Source organism: Oryctolagus cuniculus, chromosome 14 (genome assembly GCF_964237555.1).
Source record: "Oryctolagus cuniculus chromosome 14, mOryCun1.1, whole genome shotgun sequence".
In the NCBI taxonomy this organism is placed as follows: Eukaryota; Metazoa; Chordata; class Mammalia; order Lagomorpha; family Leporidae; genus Oryctolagus; species Oryctolagus cuniculus.
Window position 1 is genome coordinate 15,681,333 of NC_091445.1, and position 24,300 is coordinate 15,705,632.

The 24,300-nt window shown below is 36.0% G+C and overlaps 1 long non-coding RNA gene and 1 pseudogene across 3 annotated transcripts in view; one reads left to right on the forward strand and one right to left on the reverse strand.

Moving 5' to 3' along the window:
- Positions 1 to 16,592, forward strand: part of LOC100348742 (beta-chimaerin pseudogene) — a 77,279-nt pseudogene extending 60,687 nt beyond the window's left edge.
- The window catches only part of LOC103349547 (uncharacterized), a 569,252-nt gene that overhangs the window by 193,229 nt on the left and 351,723 nt on the right, over positions 1 to 24,300 (reverse strand). The window lies entirely within an intron of this gene.

Sequence of the window (24,300 nt, forward strand, 5' to 3'; positions counted from 1 at the left end):
GAGTGCCCCACTCTGTTCACATAATCAGCAAGACCATCTCTGTCATCCATATGGGCTATCCTACCTAAATTTAATGTTCAACCGCTCATAATCAGTAAGCTTCTGGTGGTTACAAAGCCTTTTTTGCCATGCTGGCATCCAATTTCTATTTTCCCCCTAGACATAGTCAACATGCAAAAGCACAGAAATTTCTCTTTTTTTTTAAAATTACTTTCTACTACTTATTCTATTCTGCTATAATAAAAAAAAAACCTATATTGCAAACTGTGGGTAATACTTCGCACTGTCTATTCCCAGGATAACTTTTTAAACTATGCTGTGGCTCCCAATCGTGCTGATACTCATTCGACAAACAAAACTTACACCTCAATAAACAGCAAGTCTGCATATCAGATGAGATAAAAGATATGCAGTAAAAAAAACAGAGTTTCTAAAAAATAAGAAGAAAAGAAAGCCTGCAGTGCAAATTGGAGAATGGAATTTTGCCCTCTATTCCAGAGGGCTACTTCTGTCACCAAGTTGTTTCTCATTTCCACGAATTGTTTTTTTCGATAAAGATCTACTAGGGAAATGAAAGCAAGGAGTAGAGCGGAACTGGCTGGAGATGACAGATGGCTCTCCTTAATGACTTGTAAAAGAAAAGTGGCATCCCAAGTTTTACTTTATATAACACAGAAGGAAAATGCTAAGCAATGCTACGGATTTTATCTAACAATGTCTTTTTTATTTTGTGAAATATTATATTTTCAGTATTATTATTGACAGGTTGCTAAGGAACATATATATTAATCTTAGAAGGTTCTTTTCTTCTTTCTGACTTAATGTTAAAGATGAATGTCCTTCAAGTGAGTTCTCTGATCAGTAAAAGAAGTCATGTAGTCATGGACTACAGCACAGTAAATAAGACAGTTTTGTTCAGTCAAATGGACTTTCCACTAGAGAACCTCAAGTCTACTACTCTACAGCAGGTATTCTATTAGACAATATACTTATCGTGATAAAGTTAAGAATGAATAACACCTGTTATACTGTCATCTAAAGCATCATTCAGAAGCCCAAGGTTAACCAAATTAATATTCTAGCAAACATCCTTCTAGACAGATATAATTTTGTGTGTGTAGCTGAAATATATTTTATATATAGTATATACACATAAACATATACGCTTGAAAAAATACACACACACTCCTATGACAATTCATTTTTTAATGAGATTCACAATATTCTACAAATTATTTTTAAACTTAATGAAACACCAAGGATTTAATTCTTTGTCAATAGATCTTTGGTACCATTTGAATAACTGCATAGTAGCCAATTGAGTATATATAAAATAAATTTACTTTATATTCCCTCCACTGAATTTTTAAATTGGCTTGTTTTCTTATGATGGATTTTAAACTGTTTATAATTTTCTGGTATTATTAACAATATTATGAAGAATATTCCTTATTTTAACATCATTTTGTGCCATTTTAGGACACAGTCCTAGAAAAACAAATACATTTTAAACATTTATTCACATATTACCAGGCTTACTGGTGCAGACGTAAAATCTATCTACATTTTCCCTAATTTTCATTAGTTTCCTTATATCTTAAGGTATAGAAGATTGTGTCCATTTTGCCCATCAGCAAGGTAAACACTGATAGTTTCTTTTTAATTTGATTTCTACATGTATGATGCTACATAATCATCTCCAGTTCTTCTTTTGTGAACTTTACTATTTTGGTGTTCATTTATTCCTAATTCACTTGCAAATGCCCTTTTTAATGCTAAAGTTTTAATCCTTTATTTGTCAGCTATATAATGATTATTTTTCACAGCTTCTAATGTGTCTTTTCAGAGTTGTTTATGATGAATTTTGATCACTGGCTATTTTTGACTATTAAATATTTAGATATTATTTCCTGGTTTCTGGACCACATGACATGTTACAAAATATTCATAGTTGCATTCTTCTAAAGTTTTATGACTTTCTATTTAACATTAGAATGCCTGTGCTTGTAACAGTCTACCTCTACAGGAAGTTTCATTTCCATGCCAATCACATATTTAATGGATATTTTACCAATCTTAAAAACAGATAACACTCTTCTGTAAGACAGAATTTGCAATTGTTAACCTGGTTTATTTGGATGTATTTTAAATAGATTTTTTCAAGATTATTTTGTGCCTTCAAATACTCATATTCTGTTTTGCATTTTCTGTTTAATGTTATGTGTATTTAATTTTAGACCCTTGGAAGCATTATACGGTTCATGTTAGCAAGGTTTCACTTAAGATATTGAGGAAACCTCAAATTCTGCTTCTTGATGTGTTATATATTATGTGTTCTCCTCAAATATGTTAAGAAATAAAATATCTTCTTCCATACGTATCATACTTTTATAATTCTTGTTCTTAACATGGAACTTAAGATCCTACAGTCATAAAGTAAATTTAAAATGCATAATTATTATCTTACTCCTAGGCGTCACAGAAATCTTGAGATCATTGAGTCAGTCAAGACCCAGACAGTTTAAGAAACTTCTAGGTCATATTTTTAGTTATAATAACCAAATAGCCATATATATGTGTGTGTGTGTGTGTGTGTGTGTGTGTATATATATATATATATATATATATAAAAACTCTATTGGGCATTTAAACATTTTTACACCACTCAAAAAAACCTAATGTTCTAAGTATTTTTTTAATTGATCTAATTCTATATGGTCTGTTGTGACTGAGACAAAGACCAGGAGACACTCCTTTCCTGTGTCTTTAAACTAGTACATAACTTCTGTTTAAGGGCCTAGTGACAACTGTAATGGACAATTTACAACCTACAGGGCTTCTGGATTAAATAACAGCAGTTCTGTAAACCAACAGGCTTCAGACTTTGGTGAAAGCACCAGTAATTTGTTTATTGCCTTTTCTCAGTTCCTCAATTACAATTGATCTCTGCTAAACAGTCTTGTGTTGCTAATTGCAGGGAAAGGGGGGGAAAGAACTTAATCTTTATAGACATCTTCTAGCCTAGGGTTGCTCCTTTTATAATTCAGTGTCACAATCTCACCTAAGCACAGATAAATGAGATCTATATCCGTAACTATAACAAATACTTCCAAAATTAATTTATAAACAATCGAAGTTGAAGGAGCTATGCTTGGAACAGAATAAGATGGTGACTGATTGTATCTGATATTGAGTCAATGACAGACAGACAAGAGCACTTGATTAGAGCTCTTGTCTTGCCAGATCACGTATTTGAATTCTACTGATAGGAGTTTAATCAGCACTTAATCTCCTTATCATGTCTAAAGTGTTGATCAACTTTAAGTACTTAACATAACACAGAACGCCTACTGGCATGTCCACTTCAAAGCCCGAAGTGGAGTGGTTAGGCGACTCCTAGTCTTATTTTTTTCCATTAATAGTGTTGAAAAGATATGTTTGTCATCATCAGCTAAGCATGTCCTCATTCAGTCTGTTTAAACTTCTGAACTGTTTGTTTTAGAAAGGTTTGACTTATTTACACTTGCCTTCATTTTCTTGACCCATCATTTTAGAAATTGAAAATATGCTATACACATATGGGTGTGTTTGTATAAAGCATGCTTTAATTTGCAGTCTGACTTGGGAATTGTTTGTTTTAGGGAAGCTTGACTTATTTATTCTAAACCGTTATTTTCAAGGCTCCACTTCAGCAATTAAAGATATACATACATACATACATATGTACTTTCAATCCTTCTCACTTTAATACAGTATGTCACCAGAAGGCCCAACTGAACAAGAAGCACATACAATGGAGCACAAAGCAAAGACACCATTCAAATACCTTCAATGCTGTGTTACAAGTAAAACTCCCTTATATAGCTCTCCCTGACTTGGTGAGCATTCCACATTTCCACATTAAAGTTTTTCTATTAACTCTACCATAGTCTAATGAGTGAGCAAGTGTATTGACTATATATTTGCTGTAAGTTAAAACTGTCCTCCTGAGGATTATCAATATAACAATTTTTGCCAAAATTTTGCCAAAATTTAAGTATTTGTCTTGTGAACTATTCTCATGTCTTCAGACTGAAGTTTGTTGTTTTTTTATAAAAATACAAGTAGCTTAGAACATTATAGCCAAAATAAACTACATAAGCCATGTGCTATTTAATATACTTTTATTAGTATTTTGTTTAATTGATTTTATATATATGTAAGGATCAAATGTTTAATTGATTACATATTTATGGCAGCATATATCCTAAACAATACCTCTATTTTGTGTAATACACTTCAATATTGATCAAGAGAGAAAAGATAGTCTACTGCTTGAAAAGATCAGTAAATTCAAATGTTCAACTCAATTGTTAGTTCTTCATAAAGGAAATCATTTACGGCCCAATAGAAAAAGCATCTCAATTATTTTACTTCTACAGTTGTTTCATTATTTACATTTTCTTTAATCCAAAATACTGCAATTTGGGAGCTTCATTTTTAATCTTATCTGAAATAAGTTTATTGAAGCCTCCTTTAATTATAACTGTATTTCTAGCCACCCATGTTGCAACCAAACATGATTGCTTGATTTTTTTTTTAACTTTGGAGTAGTTTTATGTGAGTACTTATAGAAAAATTGCAAAGATACTGCAGAGACTTCTCATAAATTTCACATCTGGTTTCCCTTATTCTTAGCATCCTTTATTGCTATTGTTACAATAATGATAAATCAACATATTATTGTGAACTAAAGTCCATACTTTATTCAAATATTTTATATTTTTAACTAATGTACTTTTTTGCTTCCATGATCCCATGTTAAGAATGATATATTACTATAGTTTTAATGATCCATAATTATTTTAAAATTTACTGTATATGAATAAAATATACTTTTCATTTGATCACTGTTTATGGCTTTTGCCTATATTCCTGCTGAACTACATTCCTTTTTATTTTTTTACTTATTGAACTATTTATTTAGTGAAGCAATAAGCCTTTGACTATAATGTAAATTAAAATGTTATCCCAAATATAAAAAAGGCAAATACTGAATAAAGGAAATAATTGACTTTATTGAGTTATTCCTATTTTAAATGTAGCCTTGAGACCACCTATATAAATTCTAAAAAAGGGGGGGGGGGCAAAGTATCTTGAATGTTTTTTCTATTTTCACAGAAGGATTTTAAGCAATTTTATTGGTTTGAAGATTTCTTCAAATATTCATAAACATTACTTTACAATATTTCCTTTAGTTCAAAAAGAAGATGATCTGTGTTAATTCCCCTTTACTGTCCAAGCTGTACACTTTGAGAGATAAACTAAGTAGACTGTAAATAAAACTGACCCTTTTAAAAAGATATTAAAGACACTTTAGAAGTATACTATAATAATGTAGTTTAAATAAATACATGAAAGAAAATTTGATTTTTTGTGAATGATCTACTAATCTTGGAACTACAGGAAGGATTCATTAAATTTAAATTTGGAAAGATCATGCACCTCAAAAATGGGTAGCATTGAGTTAAATAACAACATTGACGGCCGGCGCCTTGGCTCACTAGGCTAATCCTCCACCTTGCGGCGCCGGCACACCAGGTTCTAGTCCCGGTCGGGGCGCCGGCTTCTGTCCCGGTTACCCCTCTTCCAGGCCAGCTCTCTGCTGTGGCCAGGGAGTGCAGTGGAGGATGGCCCAAGTGCTTGGGCCCTGCACCCCATGGGAGACCAGGATAAGTACCTGGCTCCTGCCATCAGATCAGCGCAGTGCGCCGGCGGTGGCCATTGGAGGGTGAACCAATGGCAAAGAAGACCTTTCTCTCTGTCTCTCTCTCTCACTGTGCACTCTGCCTTTCAAAAAATAAAAATAAAAAAGAAAAATAACAACATTGACTAAGTAGCACTGAGGCATGAGCAGGGAAAAATAATAAAATCTATTATTTCTTGACTATTAAAGTAACTCAGATGCTTCCATTTTATTTGAATATTGCTTTTTGTTTCCTCTATTAAGTAGTGCTTAAAAACCACAACTTCAGTCAATCAGTAAACAGGATCATTACTTCTAAGTGTTTCAGATTCTAAATCAAGGGTTTCATTAAATTTTCCTAGCAGAATAATGCATATAGATGAGGATGTCAAATTGCAAATAACCTGTATTAGAATAGCGTTTACAGTGCTTATGGTAAGTAATCAACATTATTGACTTAGCTCAGGGATTTAAAATGCTGAAAAACACTAACAGAATAAATTGATTGGAAGACTAGAGAAGTACATCACTGTGTTAAAGATTTGAAATGAAAGTGAAATGCATTATGTGATTTTGTAGTTTAAAGTACATGTACATATATAGATATGCACGTAGATGGGTAATGTGGGCATTATTGATTTGAATTCCCCACTGGGAACAAAGGGAGAATGCCTAGTTTTGCTTCAATGGCAATGTTCATATTCATTATCAATATGATAAAATACAAATTGGTGGCTCTATTATACACATTTAATGCCCCTATGGAACTTTTTTTTTCCCATTAGTAGCTAATGGCTACTCCTGTTTACCTTTTATCACTCCGAATGCTCATTCTATCTTTTTTCCTATGATCATCAGATTTCTGCAGGAAATGATTTTGCTAAAAATGAAAATATCCTACTTTATTTTAAAGATGATAGAGCCTGTATCTGTAAACATGACTTTGATCTATGCCTTCTGTGATGTATCAGTCTTCTGAAAAAAAGTCTAGTTGAGAATTCACAAAATAAAAGTAGAATTTGCTGTAAGTAGCAATAGTAAGGAAAAAGTCTGCTGCAAATATTAAACTGAATCAGTTCACTCTCAGAATAGTTTGTATTTTTAAAATATATACATAAAGTGAGCATTTCATTTCCACTATTAAAAATCTTTTTATTGTGATAAACAAATATATCCATTGAATTGCTTTTCTCTTCTCTATAGCATTGGTTTATTTTTAGGATGGCTTTCAACTACTAAGTTGCATTTATTTTAAAGAAAGAAGAGTACAAAAACTCTTATTAATTTATTTTAATTAAATCCATTAGAATAATCCCTGAGGAGAAAACAATTAAACATTAAATAAGAAACCATAAAAAATCAAGTTCATTTCCTCTTTGCATTTCAGTTCCCTGAGTCATCCTTTTTCTCGAAATAAAGCCTCTACATTTTGTATATTCTGCAAGTGAAATAACATAATTTTAAATAAGGTTATAATACTAATACTTAATATTATTGCACATCTACTGTATACCAGACACTATTCTAACCACTTAATGTGCTCATTTAATTCTCCCAAGTTTATGAGGTAGAAGTTTATTAGTCTCCTTTTACATTAGGAAGTTTCAAAGGATACCAGATATAAAATAAAGAGACAAACCAAAGAGGAGAGAAAATATTTGCAAATCCACAGTGAAATAGCACTTCATATCCACAGTGATGATCACAATCAAAAACACAGGTAAGGGGCTGACACTGTGCTGAAGAGGGTAAAGCCGCTGCCTGCAGTGCTGGAATCCCATATGGGCGCCAGTTCGAGTCCCGGCTGCTCCACTTCCGATCCAGCTCTCTGCTATGGCCTGGGAAAGCAGTGGAAGGTGGCCCAAGTGCTTGGGCCCCTGCACCCGTGTGAGAGACCTGGAAGAAGCTTCCGGCTTCTGCCTTTGGATCAGCATAACTCCACCCTTTGTGGACAGCTGGGGAGTGAACCAGCAGATGGAAGACCTCTGTCTCTCTGTCTCTGTCTCTGTCTCTGTCTCTATCTCTATCTCTCTCACCCCCCACCCCTGCCTCTGCCTCTCTGTAACTCTGCCGTTCTTTCTTTTTTTTACATTTGTGAAAAACATTTATTCTGAGAATCTAAAATCTGGACAAGGAAAATTGAACTGTAGAAAAGTCCATAGATAATTTTGTTGCTTTTTCACTATTACATTCACAATCTAAAAATAAGGCAACAACAAAAAAACACCTATGAAAATAGTATTGCTCCAGTTTGCCTTCACTTATGTGATTTAAAATATCGGTGTTCTATTGAGGTATAAGCTGAAAATTTTGGTAAAGTTAGAAAAATTAATGAGCCATAAAAAAATGAAAAAAAAAACAACCAAACTGTAAATTATATCTTTCTGGGTACATATACAGTAACTACAAAGAAATTTTATTTAAAAAAGTGTTCATTAAAAAAAGCCTCAATTCTCAATTGCAGTGTAACTCTACCTTTCAAATAAATAAATACACCTTTAAAAACACACACACACACACAAGTAAAAAACAAGTGGTGATCAGAACGTGGAGAAATTCTAACCCACACACCCTGCAGGGAAGATAAAATAGTTTAGTTCCTTTGGAAAAGATTTTGACACTTCTTAAAAAGGTCAAACATAGAGTTTCCATATGACCCAGTGATTCTACTGTGGGGCATATATATAAAAGAAATTAAAAAAAAATATATCCACTCAGGGGCCGGCACTAGGTTAATTCTCCACCTGTGGCACCAGCATCCCATATGGGTGCCGGTTCTAGTCCTGGCTGCTCCACTTCCAATCCAGCTCTCTGCTGTGGCCTAGAAAAGCAGTAGAAGATGGCCCAAGTCCTTGGGCCCCTGCACCCACACGGGAGACCTGAAAGAAGCTCCTGGCTCCTGGCTTCGGATCGGTGCCGCTCTGGCCATTGTGACCATTTAGGGGGTGAACCAATGGAAGGAAAACCTTTCTCTCTGTCTCTCTCTCTCTCATTGTCTAACTCTATCTGTCAAATAAATAAATATTTTTTTTAAACAAAAAGACTGAGGGGATACAGAGCAACTGCCACTTACAAGGCTTCTTGCTGACACAAGGAAAATGATCTAAAAATTGTGGTAATGTTTGCATGGCTATGTAAATGTATGAAAAACTGTTGACTTCTAAATTTAAATGAGCAAACAGGTGTTTTAAATATATCTGAATAAAATTTATAGCTTTATAAAAATATTAAGGAAGGACTGAAGAGCTTAAACGACTTGCATTGGATGTCAGGAAGTGGTAATACTGACATAAACCTCCACTGCCTGGCTCTTCAGTGCACAGATGCAGTCACCAAGCTTACAAACTCTGCTCATTGTAGTTTTGCTCTTCAATGTGATGACTGATTCCATTGAATCAATATTTTGTTTAAAAGGCCACCATCCAAACTGACTGCAAATGAAAGCTTTCTGAATAAACATAGATGGATGGTCATTTCTATAATAAAAAAATGATATTTAAGCATGGTGAATAGCAATGTTGATCAACTCATTTCAAGATACCAGTTTGCCCAGATTGTTAACAAATCAGGACTACCGGCGAAGAATGGACCATATCTAATTACCAACAAGAAAATCCCTATAAATATTTAGAGTTTGCTTTTTTTAATACCTCAGCCCAATAGCTGCAGTTACCATCTCAACATATTTCTTCTTCTTTGGGGAAAAAAGACAAATATCAGACTTTTTTGTTATTTTGGTTATTTTTTTCCTTTTCATTTAGTATTTTGTTGAAGATTTGTAGAATTTCAGAGTGGATTCATAGAGCTTTAAAGTTAAAGAAATTGAGATAATCTAGTAAAATTGTACAAGCACAAAAATTGCTAAGGAGGACAGTCATTTATCCAGTCACTAGGCAGGACAAATCATTTATGAAGTCACTAGATTCAACAGAGAGTAAAATTAAAATCATCACCAACATATTCACAACAATAACAACAGAAATAATCTTTACTTGTTGAAAACATATTTTGGATACAGCAGTTCACTCACATACCTTATCCGATTTAACCCTGAAAATGACCCATACAGTGTAGAAACTATCATTATCTCCATTGTATAGACAAGAAAAGTGAAGCTTACAAAAGTTCAAAAATCACCAAAATAATAGGGTTGCAAGAGGTATATCTGGAACTTTGTGATTTATTCTGGAACACTTTACTATACCGTAATCACAATGAATTCAGCAATCTTGTACTTTTATCAATAACCTGGTAGAGCTAGCATGTTATTCAGAAACATTGTGACTGAAATTTGGAAATAAATGTGTTCATGTTACATTTATTATGCTCATCTATTATACTTCTATTTCATGAAATAAAATACAATTGAAACATAAAAGAAAATTTATCATCATAAAATAATTAATTAGCCAGAATTTGGGCTTGACAAGATACTGTGACAGATTTGAACCTTCAGCCCTAAATATATAATTGCAATAAACTGTTTTCTCATCCTGATACATAAATAAGGCAGATTTACACTAGAGAAGTGCACTTGCAGTAAATAATTGACAGTTAATTTAATATCTTTTCTGAAGTTATTGGTGAACCTTATTATAAAGACTTTGTTTTCAAAATAGATAGAATCATCTGGTATCAAAACAGACACTTTACAGACCCAAAGATAAATTCATCATCATTCACAACATCAAGACCTCTGCATAGGAAACACAAAAGTGTTGATGCTTTTATAAGTGTGTCTGTAGTTCCCTTAAAATGAGGTCTGTCTAGTTACCCAACATTACTTGCTGCCTGTCCATTCCTCTGCCTGGAATGATTTCTTTTTTATCTGCCCCATACTCCGAATAGCTGTGCCTTTGAGATGCCACTCCAACTCCAAGTCCTGAGGGCCTGTTATGAACGCTAGCTCATAATTGGTTCTGCTGTGCCACAATTTCAAAGGTAATTGGCTACAGTCAACAACAGTTATACTACAACTTACATACTGATCATATGTTACTGCTCATATATTTTATTGACTTGACATTTTCCCATTTACTTTTTTCTCCACCCAAATGATCATATACATCCTCTGAAGAATAACCCTGAATTTGTATTGGCTTGTCAGCTAAACATTACCAAGAAAGTTACATATGCACACTAGAGGAGCTTATAGACTACACATACCATGAACAAAGACAAAAAATCACTGTTTCATTTGCTTCTTTTTATTTCACTCTACCATCCACAGGCCTCGTGGGATGTGTCCTGTGGAGCTCGGCCAATTCCTGATTTGTCATCAGGCTGCAAATCCCTCTGCTTCAGGAATTGATCACAGCCATTTTGATTGAAAAGTCCCATCTACTATAGTCTACTGTGACATATTATACAAAGATAATGATATTTGTATGGTTATTGTTCCCCTTGAGAGATGCAATATATTCACTTACATTAGTATTGATAACATTTTTTTTATTTATTAACCATGATTCATAAATCTTGACTTGGGAAAAAGCAGCTCTCCCCTTAAATAGATATCTAAACTGGTCCTCTGTGAGTATGTGTGAGTGTGTGTGTGTGTGTGTGTGTGTGAAATCCTGATGGTCCAAACTGGTTATTTTGAAAAGTGAAGTAACTTCTGGATCCACAGAATTTCTGTCTTACACAAGTAAGTACAAAACAGTGACATAATCCTCCTATTCCTTATATTCATAAGCGGGAGAAGAGCCTTGTCTGCCCATTTGATTGTTCTTCACTTTACCCCTAGTAGTATTAGGCTTTCCATTCATTTCTGTTGGGATTGAAGCTCTTCCTGCTCCTGCTGCAGGCTGTTTGGGGAATATGCTCCATGAAGCAGCAGCTCAGAGCCTATTTCTTGTCCCATGTCATTGCTGCTGCTGCAGATGCTCACGAGAGCTGCACCTTGGATAGCACACACTGTGGTTATAGACATCGCAAATAGATCACTACCGCACAGCAAGAGCATCCCTCTATGCATATCCTGCAGGGCATCCCAGTAGACACAATCTGGCATGACCACTGGTGGGAGCCTCCTGTTAACAATAATGGCCCCACCCAAGTCTATAATGGGTGGGGTTCTTGCCATAAGTCCTGTTCAGACATGGCCAGTAGCTAGTGCAACACTCAGTTGGGTTTTCTATTCTCCTGCCTGCTGCTTAACTTTACATGTTTTGCTTTGTATCTTTAAAATCACTAATCTCAAAATTTTATATACTACATAGAATTTGGTTAGAGTTAAATGCCAAAAGTCAAAACAACACCAACAACAAAAAACTTGATACTTAAGAAGCTCAGAAGTTCTGATTTCATTAGATTTCCACCAAGAAGGATTTTGTGCTCCTTCTGAAGAACAAATTTAGGGAAAAATAAAAGAAATATTAGGTAGATTGTTTCCCTCTAGGAATTTTTAATATTGCTTTATGGAAATAGGAAAGTATAAAATTTGAAAATGCAATATAGTTTCACCACTTAAGTTCTCCAAGTTCATAATATTTTATACAAAGAGATCAGAAAAACAAATGTTTCAAAGGTAACCACAATATTCTTTTGAAGGCAACATCTGGCTCAAATGGCCATGACATTATTTATCTACCTAGCATGAATGCTCAAACATTTTATTTCAGAAATAATTATTGTAATTTTAATTTCAGGGTATTGTCCTACTCCTCACTGTTGATGTGGTATAAGACATGGGGTATGCACAGCATTACTTTTCTCGGGACAAAATTCTAAGTTATGAAAACACTTCTGGCCCAAAAGCCTTTGTATAAAGAACATAGGTCAACAGATACATAGCTGAATAACTGTCTTAGCTTAGGAACTTTGCCTAAAGTATATGCAGATGTACTCACTAATATGACCACACAATTGAAACAAGAAGGGAAGAGTGAGAAGAAAAAAATAAAATCATGTTAAATTTTAGGCTATATTCATCGTTGAACTGTGTAGGATAAAATTAAAAGCCTTGTACATGAACAGAACTAGGGTATTGGCTAAATATGTTCAGGCACATCTGCGAAAGGGTGTAGGTAGCCATAAAAATAACACTATGGTAGAGTATTTGGTGACATGAAAAATGTTCACAGTACATTAACAAAAAAGCAGGTCACCAACCATTTGAATGAAAGGAAAGTTTCATAAACTTCATAGGTAGAAATTAATATAAGCAAATATGCATCAATGGTCTAATGGTTGCTTCTGAATGATGGAGTTTTCAAAGGTTTTTTATTTTCTATCCTTTGGGTTTCCTTCACTTTCCTTTCATCATAACATTTTATTGCCTCTGTATTTTTAAGCTTTTCTTTTGCTTGTTAAGTCTGTGGGAACATGAAAAAACAAATCTGTACAAACACTTGAAAGAAAAGCAGATGATAACTGAGCATCAAGTGTTGAATGATCTCATGCCTGCCCTTGCTGTCCCTATGAAGATCAGAACAGTGGTTGTCTATCGGAGAATGTAGGAGTTCATGTCACGAAAAGTGAATCACACAGAAAAACAGACACTTTAGCATTTATGGACTGTGCTTTGTATACAAAGATGATGTTTTTGACTCCCTGACACTGAGGGAACATCACTATTTCTCCATGGCTGCAATTACCCAATTTGGGAAATGAACCAGACACTACAGCCTCATCTAGGTGACAGTTTAGACTTTAAGTGCTGTGGCTGCCATTTTTCTTTCAGCTCCTATTGCAGGCAGCAAAGCAGTAATGTACAATCCTCCACTCTCATTCCTTCCAGTGGGGTATGGCCTTTCACTAAGCAGTCTTTTACATTAGCAATGTGAAGTAAATAACATTACTCCTACTCAGTACACTCTATATGACATCACCTTCATTGCTGTAGGACAATACTTTCTAAGTATATAAAAGCCTGTATGATCGAAGTGCTGCTTAATGAGAAACATTTTTACAGTGAGAGCAAGCATCAATGTGGCCATCTTGGAGAATTCACATGGAACTTTGAAAGTCGATGTAAACTAAAACATTGATCTAAACTGCCTATTACCTGTAATCACCAACTCATATAATTCATATGCAGGATAATTTCTTCTACATTAGGGGTTGATGGTAAAGGTCATACAGTGTTAATCTATCACCAATACCAATTACATGCCTTTAAGTATACATAATTTCACTCACTTCCTTTTTTTTTTTAAATCCAAAGCATAAAGCCTTGCCCTGTCCTGGGAGAGTGATTATTCTACTTGCAAAATAAGTGAATAAATAAATAAAGATCCAAAACTAGAAGTCAAATCACAATATAAAACTTCAAAATAATGTATGTTAAGAGATATTCCAAGGCTACACATAATTAAATACCAAACACAAATATTTTTAAGTCAGAGTATTGACATTTCCTGGGTTTGGAAATGCATAATAGAAGTCATTGAAGGAGGCAGGGCTGAGAATGACGCAGAATTGCAAATAGGCCTTGAAAAAGTTCAGGACATGAGTAGGGTCAGAAGTACTTTCCTATGAGTCAAGATGCAGTGGAGTCAAGAACAAGGATGACAGAAGAGCTAGCATTTCCTGGGAGGTGACTCTGTTCCATGCATCATCTCAGTTAATCTTGTAAACACCTTTTGAGATTGACCCTAAGATGAACCTGTGCACCAACTCCATGCCTAAGGTGGCCTCCCTATCATTCCCCTGTCTGCCTCTCTCCATCAAAGTTGGTCTGACTCATTTTCTTCACGACATTTTCATTACCAAAAGTTATATAACTTATTAGTTTATTTAATACTTTTCTGCAAGCTCCAGGAGGGTTCTGTCTTATTCAACTGAAGTATGTTTAATGCCTAAAATAATTCCTGGACCAGAGTCACACACAGTGGATACTCAAGGATGGAGTCACCATTTGTGCAGATAACGAGCCTATTATCATGTGAGGGTAAGTAGAAGCCCAAGGCCACATAGTCAGCATTTGATCCCAGAGCCCTCTTTACCCCACACCACATGTCACACTATTCTCCCACCAAAGCATTAGGAAATAACATGCAGGTCATTTTTGAAGCTGGGGTTTTTATTTTATTTCTTTATTGCTTATTGTGTCTGTATAGTAGGGAATAACATTATGATGGAAGTTTAATGTTAGACTCCAAGGACATTGATTTTTGGGCTAAGATTTCTTAATCATGTTATGGTAAGACAGCCTAGAATGTGAGCAGATTTAGGGACAATTAATATTATCTGTTATTATATTGTAGAGACTGGAATGCAGTTTGCATCTCTGGAGAACCCAGACAATTACAGGGATTTGTGACACTAACACCCATGGTGTAAGCACAGCAGATACCCTGAGATTCTCAGGCCTGAAGGTTGGAAAGCAGTGACCATCCTGACAGAAATGGGCACTCTAGACATGGGACAGAACAATGGCTTGGGAGTTTCTGACAGAAAAATCTAGAAGGGGGTCTAGGGAGGATAGCAATTAAACTTCCACATGAACAGGTGAAGTGACAGAGAACCAAAGTGAAATTCTCAGCTAGAAGCAAGAGGCAGTAGGATCCTGAATTTCTGAAGGCCAAGATTGAAAATGTGGTATTCAAGTATTATTCAGATGAAGAGGAAATTTGTCGGGGCAAGCACTTGGAATAACAGTTAAGCCGCCAGGTGGTCCATCCCACATCCATATTGGAGTGTCTGTGCTTGACTTCTGGTTCCAATTCTACCTCCAACTTCCTGCCAATGCAGACCCTGGGAGACAGCAATGATGGCTCAAGTACTCAGGTCCTCACCACTCCTGTGGGAGACCTGCATTGATTTCTCAGCTCCCAGCTTACTTCTCACCCAGTCCTGGCCTCTGTGAGTATTTGGGAGACAACAGACCCCATCTATGAGCACATGGGCTATGCCACTCTGCTCTGAGAATAAGTCTCCAGGAGGCTGAGCAGGTCCAAAAACGAGTCCAGGAAAATGAGTGTCACAAGTGAAGAGCACCAGGCGTGGAGAAGATCTCCTGCCTGGTCCGAAGGACCGCCCTCACACACAACGACAACCACTTCAACTATGAGAAGACACACAACTTTAAGGTGCACACTTTCCGAGGCCCACACTGGTGTGAATACTGTGCCAACTTCATGTGGGGGCTCATTGCCCAGGGGGTCCGGTGCTCAGGCTGTGGGCTGAATGTGCACAAGCAGTGCTCCAAGCAGGTGCCCAACGACTGCCAGCCCGACCTCAAGAGGATCAAGAAGGTGTACTGTTGTGACCTGACCACGCTCGTGAAGGCCCACAACACGCAGAGACCCATGGTGGTGGACATGTGCATCCGGAGATTGAAGCGAGAGGATTAACATCAGAAGGAAGTTACAGTCTCCGGGTTCACTGAGCACATCAAGGATGTCAAGATGGCATTTGACAGAGATGGAGAAAAGGCAGACATATCTGCCAACATCTACCCAGACATCAACATCATCACTGGAGCCCTGAAATTCTACTTCCGAGACCTGCCCATCCCTGTCATCACATAAGGCACCTATTCCAAATTCATAGAGACAGCAAAATTCTCCAGTGCAGATGAGAGGCTGGAAGCCGTCCACGAAGTGCTGATGCTGCTGCCGCCTGCCCACTACGAGACCCTGCGCTACCTGATGAGCCACCTCAAGAAGGTCACCCTGAACGAGAAGGACAATTTCGTGAACGCGGAAAACCTGGGGATCGTGTTCGGGCCCACGCTGATGAGGCCGCCCGAGGACAACACCCTCACCACCCTGCACAACATGCAGTACCAGAAGCTGATTGTGCAGATTTTGATAGAAAACGAAGATGTTCTGTTCTAAGCCATCAGGGACAGGAGCTCAAGGGGCCCCCGTCCCTTCTAAGTTGATTCAGCTAAAGGAATAAAAACATTTCTTGCACTTGATTTGTCTTTGCACTCTGTCTGTCTCTGTCTCTGCCTCTGTCTCTGTCTCTTATTCCTTTCTCTCTCTCTAGTTGTCTGTCTCTTAAATGAATAAAATAAAGGTATTTTTTTTAAGTTGTAGATGTGAAAGTAGATGTAACACCTAAATTTACAGGAACAGTAACAAGAGACCAAAAAACTAAGAGCTAAATCATGGGACAGGTGCATGCAGATGAGGCAAAGGAAGACAGTGGTACCTTGTGAAAAATACAGAGGGAGTGCAACTTAACCCCATCATCTAATTTTACGTAAAAAGGCTTTACAACATTTTTCTTGGAGCATAATATTGCAGGTCTTTATGTTTACATCCAAACTTCAGCTTCTCTGAAGGTAAACTGTGGAAGACATCTAGGTTCTCTTGCCCTTTGTCATGTTATTATCAAATTGTGACTACTTTGGCATACAATTGTGTGTTGGTTACTATTAGGACACTGATTAAAGTCTTCTATCTGGTTAAATATCATATATGCACCAAAATTTTTAAAAAACACAATGATTAAGAGCAAACTCTGCAAGCTGCAGTAAGTTCTCTTGATTATCATTAACCATATGTGCTGCATTTTTAAACTATTTTAATAGATAGTCAGTGTCAACAGACTGTAATTCCCCAGCAAGGTATAAAGTAGGCCTTAAAACTACTTCCAAACTATCATCCAGGATGATGTATAAAGCATTTCACATAATAGCAGACTAAGTATCATAAAATATTAGTCAAGCACTAACATAGTCATTAATACTCCTCTTTAACAAAAGACAATTTCACAGCCTCATTTACCAACTGGAATATCCCAAGTCTACTTCATAATTAAGCTTTTTATTCATCTCCGTAAATTCCATTTAGTGCTTTTTGGCAATTTCTTAACATTAGTGCCCTGGATGTTGTTAAATTGGATTAATAGCTTTATAAGTAATATATATAATACGTATGTGGTTAACTGTAGGTGATTTGACTTGTATTGTGGCAATCACTTTTTTTAATACCCTATTACATGTTTAGAATTTATTTTATTGCAAATAATTTTTAACCTCAATATTTTGCAACATCTCTTTATGATGTTAGTTTTATAAATAGAATGATGTAGAGAACTGAGGGTTGTGGTCAGCCCTAGCTCTTCTCACATTGTTTTGGCCCGAGGCAGGCCTGAGGAAGGAATCATTTCAGGTGGATTAGAACCCAGATAAATAACCATAAAAGTCTTGCCACAATATCTCCTCTTTAAAAATATCTATTTCCAACCCTTTTTAATGCAGATAGAATACCAGAGTAAACAACTTCATTAGGCATGTTAAAGCACATTTTTAGAGAATGTACATTTGGCTGAAAATTATAAGCATCTTTCTGCATCAGCCTTTTTTGAATTTAAGGACAATCTTTCAATTAACTGAGCCTGCTGCTACATACTAAAATATAGTTTGCGTTAACAGCAGCTTGATTGGACATTCAGAATTACAGCTTCTGGAAGTTCTTAAAAGGTCACCTACTTCTTCTCCCTGCACTTATGCAATTAAAACTGTACTAATACAGAATTAAAAGACAGAATGGGGAAAGGCAGATTTATTGAAGACAAACAGTAGGACGAGCACGACTGGTACAGAGACAAATAAATCAAGGCCCTATCTCCATAAGTTCACAGAGTAACTTGGTTTATAGCATATCAACAAATAACAGAGATAACGCATGTCCGGTTTTTGCACAATAACTGGCACAAAAGTGCTCAGTAAATAATAGCCTGTGTTTTAGCTCCTAATAAAATGCTCACTAAGTGCATGAAGCCATAGAGCTAATTCACAACAGTTCAAAGAAAACATGCTCCCAATTTAGTCTGCAGAGTGTCAAGTGAAAGTGATCTCATTTGCTCATTTATTCATTCAGTCCCAAAAGGCATCAAATATGGTGTAGTGACTAAGAGTGTCAGCTCCAGTCCCAGATCATGTGATTTCCAAGCCATACTCTCACTTAGCTAGCTATTCTTTCATTAGTAACAGAGTAGTAGTAAAGTGTGGCCATCTCACAATATTGTTTTGAGAGCTGATGAATTAACCTGAATTATTGATGAAAAGTGCTGCTACAAACAATGCTTTTAATAAATCCTGAAATTGCTGTTTTTATTACATATGTATTGAATGTTTACAAGGCAAAGTGTTACATGTTTCTGGAGACCAGAAAGACGATGCCCTTTGTCCCTGCTATGCCTGCACCAGTCTCCCCTCACTTCCTTTGCCAGTTGCACCAACCTTCCATGGCCTCCTTGACATCAGTTTGCTCTCCCAGCCCACACATCTTTACCCATTTGGCCCCTTCTCCCAGGAAAACTCTTCTTTTCTCCAATTTTCTATATACCACTTATTAATTTCTCATCTTCAGCTTAACCATCCCTTTCTCTGAGAAGCCTTTCTTGATTGCTTGGATTTAAGTCTTGTTTCATTACTACTTGTTATCATAAAAAAAGATCCCTTCACTGCACATGTCTTGGTTTGCAAGTGTTAATATGATACTTCAACCAGTGCCAGTTTCCCTCCTAGAGTAGACGCTTTATGAGGGCAGGCATCTAATCTGTGTTTCTTAGAAGTAAATCCCTGCTCTTCGCACAGTGCACCATAAGGTTCGCAGTAACCCTTCAATAAACATTTACTGAAAGAAAGAATGAATGTATGCTACTACATATTCTAATTTTAACAATGTAGAGTTTCCCACTTCAAAAGTCTTCTATAATAAAGACCAAAATCAGGTTAATGAGGCCAAGAAAGCAGCAACATGGATTCAACAAATAACTTAATCGAAAAAATTAAAGGTAAATTTAAGATTATCATTTGCATTTGCCTATTAAAAGTTGAGCCTAAGAATGCTTAAGGAGTGTAAGATTTCTAGCCAGCAAAAACCAGAATTGAAACCCAGATATGAGTTACTCCAATCTTTTCTACTACGCTTGTCTTTCTTTTTTGAATTTATTTTCACCATATTTTAAATGCACAGAGACAGAGAGACAGAGAGCTACAGAAAGACAGACAGAAGCAGAGAGACAAAGAGAGATCTCCCCATTAGCTGATTCTCTCCCCAAATACTCACAACAGTTAGGGTGGAACCAGGCCAAAGGCAAGAGCCAAGAACTCCATCAGAGTCTCCCATGTGTATGGGAAAAATCTCAAGTACTTGAGCCATCATCTGCTGCCTCCCAGGCACATTAGGAGGAAGCTGGATCAGAAGTGGAGTAGCCAGGACTTGGACAAGACCTAAACATATCTCCAATATGGGATATGGGCTTCCTAACTGGCAGTTTAACATGCTGCATCACTGCACCCACCCCTCTACACACTTTTTCTAAAAAAAAGCTCCACTAAGAGAGACAAGGCTTCATTTGATAATGAATTTCTATACTGAAGACAAAACTCCAGAAATTAATAAGTTAGATCAACTGAATGTAGTATTGTATCTTCCCTCTCCATTTTTAAGCAGCATAGTTTCACTATTGGTTACCACCAGACTTACACATTTTCATGGTAGGTGACAGTCTGAACTTTTTTATCTTAAATAATTTCATAGCTGCATTTACAGCAGTCTAGAAAATGACATACTTTATAGAACATGTTTCCATTTTGATCCAGTCTCTTGTTCTTTCGCCTGAGGCCATAAATATAATGTCTTATTCAGAACTTTGACTATGTGGATTCCGTATTACAACAAATCATAATCTAGAGCTCTCCAAGGAGAAAGCTCTAGCCCCCTAGTGATTTTTGTATTGGCTGTTATAATTGTTAGAGGCAACTCCTCAGCCTTTAAAATGTTATACCTTAAATTATAAAAGTTTTAAGTTATAAAATCATGCATATATTTGTTAAAACCAAAATTCAAAGAAGTATAGAAGTCCATAAAATGAAATGCTCCATTCTCAAAATATCCCCTGTACTATTACCAGAGAGAAAGAGACTGAGATTTATTTGAAAGGCAGAATTACAGAGGGAAGAGACAAACAGGTAGAGAAAGAGAGATGTTTCCTTTGCAAGCTCACTCCACAGATGGCCACAATGGCAGGTCTGTGCCAGGCCAAAGCCAGGATCCTGGAACTCCATTTGTGGCAGAGGTCTGCATGCTTGGGCTATCTTCTTTGCTTTCTCAGGCACATTAGCAGGGAGTTGCAATGGAAGTGGAGCAACTGGGAGTCAAACTGGTGCTCATATGGGATGCAGATGTCTAAGGCAGTGGCTTAACCGCAGTGACACAATGTCAGCCCAGCTATTTCCTTTAATGAAATAGTTTTCTCTGAAGTGGTTAATAGAATATTTATGTCTCTATATGTTTATCACTTTCAGAGAATACCTATTCACTTCTCATTATGAATAAAGAAATAATTTAAACAAATAATACTACTTCTTGCCCCTTTCCTTCTACTATCTTCCTGATTTTAGTGGAAAATATTAAATCACTTGTTTTATGGTAATTAAATTTTATTATGAAATATTAGCCTCAAGTCTCTATTGAATCTTTATGAATGAATAGGCAATATCTACTAATGATGTAAAACTGTTACCCAGTATCTACTTGCTATGTATTATATAAAATGATGAAAATAGCACATCCATATTTATACCACTGCTACCTGTTTTCTACCAACTCCTATCGGCTAAATAATTAGCCATAATGTCAAAGTCTATATTTATATCTTATTTTATATCCATTTTGACTTTCCACATTTAGTATATGGATGGAATTAACAATTTGAAAACAACATACAGCATTTAAGTAATTATTATTTGAATTTTTAAATAAAGTAATTAGAAGATTTCCAGGTTTATGTAGGATAATGACTTATTCATCAATTAGAATCACCAGCAATGCTCAAAAAAAAAAAATGGGAAAAGGAAAGAGAGCAAATAATATCCTAATACAGGAGCAGAATGAGACAACTGTGGGTGGGTATATTATTCAGTTTTTCATTACTACAACAAAATACAGAAGACAGCTAACTTCACAAAGAGAAAAGATTCATTTAGCTAACACTTTTAGAGGGTCAAGTCCAAAATTGGGTGTTCCCATTGGTCTGGTATCCAGGAGAGTTACAGATGACAATCGCAGCATCATGTGGGAAAAGGATCGCATGAGATCCAGCAGGCTCAGAATTTAACGACTGTATTTGAGAACTACCTGCTGTTAACAACCCCAGTGACCTAAGTACCTGCTACTAGGCCCCTCTAATCACCATCATTGAATTAAGTTTCTGCCTTGGTGTACCATTAATTTATGACTTTGGGATTTAATATCCTACATGAGTTTGGGAGCCAAATTATATTCAAACCACAGTTATGCTAGCAGTGGGAAAACTAAGAGCTGACACCAGCAGAGGCAGCACCTAATCACCTTCCAAGGTACAGAGTCAAGGGAGGGATACAGCTCTCCCTGGGGTAAGTTTTTGCACAATTTATTAGCAAGACACTTTGTTCCAGTTTTTTTTTTTTTTTTTTCCAGCTTGTTTGTATGGAAAACAGCCATGAAAGACAGAGATCTTGTGCCCATCTGGGTGAAGACCTACGTGCTTACTGGAAAATATAAAGATCCAGGTATGCACGTCCCACTTCACATACAGATATCCTATGACCCTCTTTCCACTGCTCTGTAGAAGCCAGGATTAGAGATCAGCACAGGAATACTGATACTCTAATTATTGTTACTGTTGCAAGCAAAACCAGATCTTCATCTTTGATTCTGGAGTCTCAAGTCTTAAACCAGCATCCATAAAACTGTCAGTTAGCCTCCAAGTAGGGTAGAATTGTAGACTTTTCACCATTATTGACAGTAAGGAATGGGCTGAGAGCTAAGAGGAGAAAAGGATGCATGGGATCCCAATGGTGCTAAAAACACAGTACCAACTGGGATTCCATGACAGAAAGAGATGGCCTCACCCTGTGTGGGAATCTCACGAGATCTGGGATCTCATAGATCCATCTGGATGTTTCCTGAAAAGACAAAGGAAAATACTAAGGGAGTGAACCTGAAAAATATGCATAAGTAGATATGTGGGAAGGCTACATTGAGGAAGGAGGCACACAACAGTTTCACCCAGGGGCTGGTTGATGAATGGAAATCAGGAAATAGAGAAGAATCCTATTGAGGCAGCCTAGCATAAAGAATCAGAATACACATCATCAAAAATAATTAATTAAAAATTAATTAATTAGGGTCACTAAAAAATATAAAGTCCATTCTGTACTATAGCAACCAAAAATGGAGAAATTGGTGACATCTCCATCATTATCCTCTTTTACACTGGCATCTATTAGGCCACAAAATTATTCAATAATTTCCATTAACTAGAAATAACAAATAGTATTTTCTGATCATAATTAAAATAAAATTAAAGTTAATAGTAAAACTATGGGAACAAATGAATCCATTCACCTAGAAAACTCTATTAAATAACACTAGGGCAAACAGGAAAATATAAACACAAATCACAGAATTTCAAAAATAATAAAAACTACACAAGTATTCAAATCTGTGGTAAACCACTAAGGCAGTGCTCAGAGAAAATTCCATTGCTTTCAATATTTATGGACAAAAAATGAAACAATATCAATAAATAAAACTTACTTCTTACTCAAAGGTTAAGGGAATAAAAATAAATAAAACAAAAATTAACTAAAATGATTAAGAAAGAAAATAATAAAAAGTCAAAATGAAGCAGAGCAAGAAAAACAGGTGATCTAATAAAGTTGGTTCTTTGAAAAATTTATAAAATACATACAATATCTAGCTAATCTAAACCAGAAAACAATGAAAAACTGCTTATACTCTAAAAAATAACAAGGAATAAATAAATATTTAAACAGAAAAATTTAAAAGTCGTAAGACATGACTTCACAAAACTATATGCAGATAAACTTAAAGATGAAGTAAAATGATTTTAAAGTAATGGAAAAATAAAATAACTTTAAAAAAAGCTGTTAGAATAACAGCAGACCTCAAAATCTTTTCAGGGGAAATGGATCAGACCTCAAAGACCAGATAATTCTAATCCCATATAAACTGTTCCAGATCACAGAAGCATAAGGAAAATGCAGAACTACTTCTTTATGAAATCAGGATATTACATATATCTACTCTGATAAAAACTAAACAGTAAAAGGTAAGCAAAGTCAAATTTCACTTATGAACCTCGCATTCATTTTCCAGGGCCACCATAACAAAATAACACACACTGGGCAGCTTAGCAACAGGAATTTATTACTGAGACATCTGGAAGTGCAAGTTCAAGATCAAGGTGTCTACAGGCTTGGTTCCTACCCAGACAGCTCACGCTGGCTTGCAGATGGCATCTACTTGCTGGTTGCTCACATGGCCATTTCCCTGTGCACGGCTTCTTCCTCTTCTGGTAGGAGCACCAGTCCCCCAGGATTAGGAACCCCATCCTATAACCTCATTTAACCTCAATTACATCTTTAAGGTCATCTCGAAATAAAGTCACGATAAGGGTCAGGTCTTCAATGTACATGCTTTGAGGAATGTAATTTAATCCATAACAAATATTATGCAGAATTTCTAAACAAAATAACAGTTAAATAGGACCACTTTTGTGTTAAAATGCATCCAGAAAGCATGTGCAGAGTACTTAATTTAAAAGACACTGGAAATATGTCTTTCCTTTCATTGATTATATTACCAATTTAATGCACAGTT